Below are 10,811 nucleotides of genomic sequence, written 5' to 3'. Positions count from 1 at the left end.
GCTGTTACATCATGTCTTATCCTCCAGTCACCTCCAGAGCTGCAGTCACTATTCTGCGGTTACATCTTGTCTTATCCTCCAGTCACATACAGAGCTGCAGTCACTTTTCTGCTGATACATCATATCTTATCCTCCAGAGCTGCAGTCACTTTTCTGCTGATACATATCTTATCCTCCAGAGATGCAGTCACTATTCTGCGGTTATATCATGCTTTATACTCCAGTCACCTGCAGAGCTGCAGTCACTATTCTACTGTTACATCATGTCTTATCCTCCAGTCACCTCCAGAGCTGCAGTCACTATTCTGCGGTTACATCCTGTCTTATCCTCCAGTCACATCCAGAGCTGCAGTCACTTTTCTGCTGATACATATCTTATCCTCCAGAGCTGCAGTCACTATTCTGCTGTTATATCATGTCTTATACTCCAGTCACCTCCAGAGCTGCAGTCACTATTCTGCTGTTGCAGTAAACACAACTCTAGTTTCGTGTACAGTAAAGCAGGAATAGAATCTACTAAAAAACATCTTCCTTAGGTTGAAGGCATCCTGTGGCCACACATAGTAGTGACTAATGTGGGGGGTCTGGAACGCAGACCGAAATGCGAATGTTGCCTGTATCCAAATTAAGAGGAAATATTATATAGAGTACTCATAGTTGAGAACCATAATGACCCACTATACACAGACTTAGTAAATCAGAATGAATTCCGTTTATTGTTGTACTTTGCTAGTTTATATGCAAGTTGTAAAGAAGGCGTTTCCAATACCTAGTTTCATTCTACTTTTGCTGACCAAACCCTCATTCCAACAGATTACAATAGGGCTGTAAATCAAAAGCCTTTTAAACAAAAGGTATCAACAAAGCTGTTTGAACTATACATAAAACAATTACATGTGATAATAAAGGTTGTCTCCTGGCTGCCTGAGTACCTACTTAATCAGAATGTAATCTTAAAGATCCATCAACAATTTGCACATCAAAAGAGGGGACATTGTTTCTACTTTTCACATAGACAAAAACTGGTCCAGCCACCTACTGGGAGTCAGCACAAAGTTGGTAAGTTGGTATTCAGTAAGATAGCTGAATAAAATCTAATTAATCATACATTTAGTATTTTAAAATCAATATTCAAATAAACGCTTGAATATACCTTTTTACATATGATTCTATATCCAAATTCTACTAGCAACTTCCGGAATGTTTTACATATAATACATAACATTATATAACCAAATAACTAATGTCACATTTATTACACTGTTTCCTTATCTTTCTTATGTTAGGTTATTGATTAATAATGATTGACCCCTATCATTCCCCCATTTGGACATCAGAGCCACCATTATCTCCTGGTTCTGTCACCCATAGGTGCCGGGTTCCCAGGTAGGAATGGTGCACTCTATGTCCATCAAGATATGAAGACATAATATCAAATATTGCAAGTCAATCAAGTTTACAATACAGTAATCTTAGATTTATCAACATCAATATCGTCATCGTCATATTAGACACTTAAAGGGGTGTAGAAATCGGCATTCAGTACATTTAGCTATTCATAAAATTATTACCTTAATTGCAATATATATATATATATATATATATATATATATATATATATACACACAAGATCATACTAGTCGGACGATTGCAGAGTAGCTGTTACTTCTGTTGCCTTAATTCGTTGGCATTTCCCGATTTCATTAGTCACAAGTAAAATTACAACATTCTTCAGCCAACGCAACATTTCTCACCTAAAACCGAGTTATATTCGTCCAATGTATATATTCAATGGTATCGCAATGGGAACAATATTCAAATAAATTAAGGAAGGTGTTTTCCTGAACAACATTGTCATCTACTACATCACTATCATTGTGAACTATTGAGCGTATGTCTCGAAGAGTCTCTACAGGAGTGGGGACAGATAATAGAAAAGTCCGCAAAATGTCCTCTCCACTCCTGAGGTTGGGCATACACGTGTGGGAAATATTTGCCCATCCAGTCCATCGCTTCTCCATGTGGATCGTTCGTAGTGGTGTTTCCCAATAAGAAGACAGTCCAATAAGACAAATGCAGAAGTGAAAATCAAAATGTCCATTACCTCCCCCACCCAAACAACGCCGGGATCCCACCCATCACTTTTCCTCTGGCTCGGGAACTTTCTTGCAGTGGGAGGCATGTATCCACTTTTACAGAAGTAGGCGTTGACAACAGAACTTGGTATGGTCGTCAAACCTTGGGTCCAAGGCCTTTATTACGTGTCTTTTTTTTGCGACCACCCAGTCTCCAGGCTGCAAGAAATGAGTCCCCTCTAGATTGTCAGGGTCTGGAATTGGGGAAAACACTAGATCGGGTGTTATTTTCAGTTTACGACATAATTCTTGTACATATTCAATAACCTTATCACACCCCTGCTGCAGGGCCTGTGGATGGTACAGGCCTAATCTTGGCATAGAGCCAAACACTTCTTTTAACTTAAGCATATCATTTCAGTTCTTTCAACTCTGTTAAACTCTGCGGGTGGTATGGAGTGTAAAACGCTTGTTCCACCCCAAGGCTGACATCACCTCTCGCATCACTTAACCTGTAAATTGTGTACCTCTGTCACTCTCAATTGTTTCTAGTACCCCAAATCTACATACAAGTTCTGACACAAGTTTAGTCACTGTACATTGTGCGGTGGCTTTGAACAGGTCCACGCACACAAGGACGTACTCATACCTGCCTGATTTGGGAAACTGGATGTAATCGATTTGTAATCTCTGAATAGGATACAGTGGTCACTTCACATGCCTTCACATATGCCTTCGCCAACCTGTCCAACCCTGGAGCATACCATACCTTGTCCATAACAGAAACCATGGCATTCCGAGAGGCATGCACTTTCCCGTGAGCTAGGACGGCGAGGTGGGTGTAGGCAGCCGCTGGTACATCATCTACGTCCCGTAGGACGCCAAATCCCAAATCAACAAGAGCGGTGGGACCAAGATCCAACTTACAGCACAAGGGGTCTTGCGTCCTGTCCTAGGAGAGCTGCAGCCTTGGCTGCCCTATCCCCTTGTTCTCTGGTGACTGCCCCTGCATGTGTGCTTTAACCTTTATTATGGCCACCTGTCCTGGCAACATGATAGCTTAATGGGCTTGCCTTGTGCCGTGAGAAAGCTCCTGGACCGCCAGATGGGTCCATAATCGTGTGCAGTACCAAAGGCGTACCTGGAATCAGTGTAGATGCTGGCAGTGGTACTTTTCGCAATCGTACAGGCCTCAGTTCCTGCGCTGACATGTATGGCGGCAGTGGCTTTTGTACAAGTATCTCATTCAGTGTGACTACTTCAAAACCTGTTACAAGCCTTCCTTTGTCATTCAGGTATCTAGATCCATCCACAAACATTTCAAGGTGGGGGTTTAGGAGGTGTTTGTCAGTGACATGTGCGAACCCAGCTGTCACAATCATGCTGGTGTTCTGCGTCAAAAGGCCTCCTCTTCATCAGTCAGAGAATTTGCAAAAAGCTGGTCCTCTGTACTTACTCCCCCATTTGAATCAGTGTCACCTAATGGCAATAAGGTGGCCGGATTCAAAGTGGTGCAACGTTGAAATGAGACATTGGATGAAGAGTGTACTGCAAGTTCCATTTTTGATCTGTCTAGCACGGGACAGATGTCTATGGCTTACCTGTGTCAGGATACCATGTATGTCATGTGGGGTGTAGATCACCATGGTGTGATCTAAGAAGTTTCTCTTTGCTGGCTTTGCAGCCATTCTACTCTGATGGAGGAAACACAAAAGGCTTAGTGATGCATTGAGGTAACTATTTGTGTCAGCAGTACATAAAAGAAAATAAAAACAAATCATCAACATATTACAAGAGGGCGGTGCCCTCGCGAATTGGCCAGGCGTCTAATACCAGTTTCATGAATCTGGTGAACTGGTATTGGGCTATACTGTGCCCCTTGTGGCAGCACTATCCAACAGTACTGCTTTCCTCTGGAATTAAATACAAACAAATACAGACAGTCTGTCGAGGTCCGTCTGACTGGTAGCCCAAAGGCTCAAAGGAACGACACTAAGAACTTGTTTCTCTGCGTGCGTAAAAGTGAAGACAGGGAGAGGTGTCGCTAGGTCTGCTGCCATCCGACAGAAGGTCGGGTGACTTTCAGACCTGGGGTGTATACGAGCCTCACCGGACGAGTGAAGTTCGATACAAGATCCCAAGGATCCCATCATTTCGGTTCCCAATATGCTTTCAGGACTTTCCAGCACAAGGAAGCGCATGAGGCATCGTGACCCTTTAAACATTACCTCTAGTGGTTCAGTTTCTGCCAGCTGAATTGGCACTCCTGAAACCCCTTGCACCAATTACTGCTAGATAATCAAGCTGGTATTCTATTAAAATAGATCAGAACCTTGTAGCAAAAAAAAAAAAATTAAAAATTAAAAATTTAGAAATTGCTGACCTGCAATACCTGGATCACCTATGTCAGATGTCCAGTTCCTTGTGCTAAGCAATGACTCAGGAATTGGAGTTTGTCTTGGAGGTGGCTTACTATTTGTCAGGACCTGCGGAAAGCTGAGTTTCTGCAGTAGCTATCAAGACAAATACATGAGCCGGATCTACCAAGAGAGCAGTTAGTTTACAAACCTCCTCTGAACTGTCACTTGAGGTCTCTCAACCCGTACCGATCCATCCGGTGAAAATTTGATGGATGCAGATAAGGCTTGTAAGATATTAGTACAAATAACAGACATGAATTACAACAAGGCAGAATAATCCACAAACATGTATTCATATTGAAATATGATATTATTTAAGCAAATTCATTATTAATCTGATCCTGCCTGCAATGTCTTATCAAATTTAAGAAGAAAAAAAAAAAATTTCCTAACTGCCCAAGCTCCTCACCCCCTCCTTTGTAGACAAAAGAAGGATGAAACATTACCTACTTTTACATTATCTAGCTCCACTCCTTCGATGCTGGTCGTTTGCATGTCTCTCCTACAGAACATTCTTTCAGAGACAGTGCAGTACTAACAGCATTTAGCAGTGATATAGACGTCCAACCAATTACAGAACTGACATTTACACAAAAAGCAAAAAAAAAAAACTAAAATATATCTTAAAAATCCCTATATGTTCTCTATTTTTAAGACCGTGTAATTCACATAATTCATTACAAATTTCTTATTTCATCAGCGTCTGTCTTCCTTTCTATGACACTGAATTTTATCTCTATGAAACAGAACAATAGCTAAGATATTAATAAGCAACTAAAACATTCAGACTTTAAACAGCATTAATTATTAGTAATTACTAGACGTATACTTCTCTCCTAGGCTGGTCTGTGTTGAGGGTGGAGGAACACCTCTTCCTATTGTTCTTCCCTCCCATCTCCTTACATCACCTAGCTCCACCCCCTGTGGTCTGGCTCAGCGTTTGGTCTTTCTTGCCTCATTTAGTTTCTAGCCACCGGACAGTATATACCATATAACACAAGTATCTCATGTGAAGTAGAAACTGGGATTGTATTTACTGTTCATAGAACTTCCCATATTGAACAAAGTATATATATATATATATTTAATATAATACAACATAGGGGCTTTTTCTTGTGCAGCCAAATATAACCAATTCTTAATTCAGATTTCTTTGCAAAGACAAGTAGGTCTTCTAAAGCCCAGTACTCCCCACCCTTTGAAATTTATCTTATCTTCTATAGAACACAGAAACTTGTCCAGACAGATAGCAAAGCTGTATAACTGGTTCCACTGCCTGTGACTATCTTCCTGGGCTGTCTATTTAAGATTAACCCAGAATGTAATACACTTGCCCCCACCTTACAAAAACTGCAAATTCACACTCAGTAAGGGGGGTTTTATTCATTCCTATACGGACTGATAATATGTGAAGTAGAAATTGGGATTGTATTTACTGTACACCAGACTTCCAATAATGAGCGAATTATGTATAGATAAGAAAAACTCTTAGTACCGCGGTTTTTACACAATTCGCTCAGAATAGGCTACCCAATGACAAACATAATACAACTTATGCCCATTTCCACCCACATACTTATATTCACCACTCCAGATAGCAACTATTATTACCGTGCATTGTTAAACCTTCTACCTTTCCTTAACTCATTGACTTGCTTTTTTTTCTATAACCTTCAGCTAAAATTGCTTACATCAACTTTACACTCAGGAAAAAAAACCAAAAAAAAAACCACCCAGTATATATATACTTCATTGTTCTTTTGAACCCCCACAGATGTGAGTGGGGTATAACTTTCTTACACTTAGAAATTAGACATTACAAGAACACTAAGACGTACAACAAAGATTAGTTTACATAACAACAAGACTTACAAGACAAACAATAGTGGTTATTTGTCACATAATTGTCCACAGATTTTGCATGAACTTACTTTATGTCCCAGAGGGACACAAACTATAAGAGGATTCCCTTTCTCTGATAACCCCTTACTGCCGTATCTATACTTGCCTTAATCCATCTGTCTAACATATTTTTATACAACCTTTTGACTATCTCTGAATCTTTTCCCCAAACTTGCTGGTCTAAGACTCCCAAAATTCTAAACACCTTACTACATTCTTCTTCCCACAGCTAACGTGCCTTCTTTGTCTTTTACTATTTCTCTAGCTGATTTCCATATAGGCATACTACTTGCCCTGTACGTTTCCCATATTGTCTGTTCCTTTATCTAAACCGGCGTTTCTGATATCTTTCATGCTTTTTCCCGTACTGTTACCAGAACTCATAGTTAAAGGTTCCCGTTTTTCTAAGTCCTATCTTTCTATATTTTATACACTTGTCTGCAATCGTCTCCCCCTTCCCTTTCTCACACAGCTTATGGCACACAGAACCTTATTTGTCACACAGGTTTCTATTTGTCACACAGGTTTCTATTTGTCACACAGGTTTCTATTTGTCACACAGGTTTCTATAGGTCACACAGGCTTCTATAGGTCACACAGGCTTCTATAGGTCACACAGGCTTCTATAGGTCACACAGGCTTCTATAGGTCACACAGGCTTCTATAGGTCACACAGGCTTCTATTTCACACAGTACACTAAGGACCCCTGGTCCTGGAATAATTTTACGGACTCCTTAAGGGGGGGGTTTAGGGGAGACCAGACCTCTCTTCTAAGGGAACTTCTGGTGATATTATAACAGACTCAGTAAAAGCAAATTATGGCTAACACGACACAGACTATCAACGTACAGATTTCAACAATTACTACAGGCAACATGGCAATATACACACAAGGGTTCTTCCGTCTAGCACGGTCACTAAGAACACCGTAAATAACAGGCAGAAGCGTCCTATATAACATACAGCAACTCACCCCCTGTCGACACGAGGACTGAATGAAGTCAGGAGAGCCCAGAGCTTGAGTGGCAAGTCAAGAGCTTACCGTATACCGGTGTTTTGTAGATCTGGGGTCCCGTGGCCTCTCGTCCGGCTGGTCGGCAGGTAGTGTAGTCAGGTATCGGCTGCAGGTAAGGAGTTAGCTTCTGCCCCACTTGTCGGGCGCCAAATAAACTGTGGGGGGTCTGGAACGCAGACCGAAATGCGAATGTTGCCTGTATCCAAATTAAGAGGAAATATTATATAGAGTACTCATAGTTGAGAACCATAATGACCCACTATACACAGACTTAGTAAATCAGAATGAATTCCGTTTATTGTTGTACTTTGCTAGTTTATATGCAAGTTGTAAAGAAGGCGTTTCCAATACCTAGTTTCATTCTACTTTTGCTGACCAAACCCTCATTCCAACAGATTACAATAGGGCTGTAAATCAAAAGCCTTTTAAACAAAAGGTATCAACAAAGCTGTTTGAACTATACATAAAACAATTACATGTGATAATAAAGGTTGTCTCCTGGCTGCCTGAGTACCTACTTAATCAGAATGTAATCTTAAAGATCCATCAACAATTTGCACATCAAAAGAGGGGACATTGTTTCTACTTTTCACATAGACAAAAACTGGTCCAGCCACCTACTGGGAGTCAGCACAAAGTTGGTAAGTTGGTATTCAGTAAGATAGCTGAATAAAATCTAATTAATCATACATTTAGTATTTTAAAATCAATATTCAAATAAACGCTTGAATATACCTTTTTACATATGATTCTATATCCAAATTCTACTAGCAACTTCCGGAATGTTTTACATATAATACATAACATTATATAACCAAATAACTAATGTCACATTTATTACACTGTTTCCTTATCTTTCTTATGTTAGGTTATTGATTAATAATGATTGACCCCTATCACTAATGACGATCGGACCAACCCTGAGGAGGGCAATTCTTACTACAGAAGTAGCTGCAGGTTTTTCTTTATTGCTACAAGTGTATGACCGGTAAATTGTGGGATTGCATTAATTTGCTGTCACCAAATGGTTTACCATCTTTCAGGATTAGATTAGAATAAAAGACGAATAATATGCAAATCATTTCACAGCGCGGACAGGTAGAGCTGAAGGATCGGCCAGTCAGAGAACGGGAAGCAGGGATTGGCTGATCTCTCGCCTCAGCGTTCTCCATCTTGATGAGCAGAGAATGAGTCACAGATGGAGGATGAGTCAGCGGGAACATCATCTCCTCCACCGCTTATTAGCAGATTTCTCTTTTAATAAATCTCTTAATTATTCGCAGCAAAAATAGATTTAAAAAATACTACACCAACTCATTCCAAGATGGCCACCAAGTCTGGAGCAAGCATGTTCCAGGGCCTGATCATCAGAGCTTGCAATTACAGCCTTATGAAATGTAGACGATAAAAAGATACAAAATATCAACTCAATGGGGAAATACAATTTTAAAAGGAAGCTCCACCTGCTTCACACCCATGCACATTCTAGGATTTTTGGCCCCACCCCCGCCCAGTTCTCCTTCTACTGTGATCGTCCTTAAAAAGGTCAGAAAATGCGTTCACACAGAGTGGTCTGATATCGGTAAAAACCCCACCAGCATGAAATACATTTTTTGTTATTTTATCACAAAGACATCAAAAAGGCAGCAACAGAACACTTGGTTTTCCCAAGTTGGTTTTGATACAGTTTTCACGCAACCAACCCGAACTCTGTAAATGCGCCTGAAACCTGTAATCTGCAGCTTAAATCAGCATGTGAGTATTATAAGAGGAGCGAATGATATAATTCCCATATGTGATGTCTCTGGAGAGTATATCAGTATTGGAGTGTTATAAGAGGAGCTGCTGATATCAGTTACATATATGATGTCTCTAGAGGATCTATTAGTGCTGTAGCATAATAAGAGGATCGACTAATATGTCACATATATGATGTCTGTGGATGTTATATCAGTCTGGAGCATAATAAGAGGATCGACTAATATGTCACATATATGATGTCTGTGGATGTTATATCAGTCTGGAGCATAATAAAAGGATCGACTAATATGAGTCACATATGATGTCTCTTGGGGATATATCAGTGCTGGACCATTACAAGAGCAGTGGCTGAAATTACATATATGATGTAAATGTCTTTGGAGAAAATATCAGTATGGGAGCATTATAAGAGGAGTGGATGATATCCGTCACATATATTATTTCCCTGGAGGTTATATCAGTTCTGGAGGATTATAAGACGAGCGGCTGATATCAGTGACATATATGATTATCTCTGTAGGCTATATCAGTACAGGAGAGTTTAAGTGAAGCGGCTGATGTCAGTCACATATGTGATGTCTCTGGAGGTAATATCAGAATTGGAGCTTTATAAAGAGGAAAAACTGATATCAGTCACATATATCATGTTTCTGGAAGTTATATTAATACTGGAGCGTTATAAAAGAGCAACTGATTTCATTCACATATATGAGGTCTTCGATGTTATATCATTCCTGGAGCGTAATAAGATGAACAAATGATTTCAGTCACACGTATGATGTTTCTGGAGATTATATCAGTACTCGAGTGATATATATCATTTCTGGAGAACTATAAGAGCAGTGGCTGATATCACATATATGATGTAAATGTCTCTGGAGGTTATATGAATAGTGGAGCGTTAGAAGAGGTGCGCCTAATATTAGTCACATATATTATGTCTCTGAGGGTTATATCAGTTCTGGAGAGCAATAAGGCTTGGTTCCCACACAGCGTATTCCCGGCGGAAATATCGTGGTTTGGCCGCAGCAAAAAACCGCAAGATTTCCGTGGGGAAAGCGCTGCTTCAAAAGACGCGGCACTTAGCCACGGGTTTTGGAACGGTGTGGCCGCACGCTTTTCCGTTGCGGGCGGCGCTCCCATAGAGGAGAGCGCGGCTGTAACAGAAAAAAGAATGGGCAAGCTGTGGCCGGTGAAGCCAGCTTTGGATGGTATTTCCGTGGCAAATCCACCCTGTGTGAACCCAGCCTAAGAGCAGTGGCTGATATCACATATATGGTGTAAATGTATCTGGAGGTTATATGAATATTGGAGTATTAGAAGAGGTGTGACTGATATCAGTCACATATAGAATGCCAGTGCTGTGAGTAAGACTAGATCAGAAAAGATTTATTGCTTCTGGATATAAAGTCTTTCCATCAGGCTACTTACACAGAGACGAGCAGAGAAACTCGGTCTGATATCGCGCTCGCCAACATGCGTATTTATGCCGATGTGAGGCGTTTCTCTGGAAAAACGCCTCCCATCACCTCTGTGAAGCAGCGATCCTCTGGCACGGCTTTCAGGTGTGATACAGAGTATCGGCAAGTGTCTCCCTTTGTTTTCAAGGGGAAACCCCGCATTGCACTCGCGAGCAC

Source organism: Eleutherodactylus coqui, chromosome 2, assembly GCF_035609145.1.
Source record: "Eleutherodactylus coqui strain aEleCoq1 chromosome 2, aEleCoq1.hap1, whole genome shotgun sequence".
NCBI classification, from domain to species: domain Eukaryota; kingdom Metazoa; phylum Chordata; class Amphibia; order Anura; family Eleutherodactylidae; genus Eleutherodactylus; species Eleutherodactylus coqui.
Note: the sequence above shows the minus strand (reverse complement) of the source record.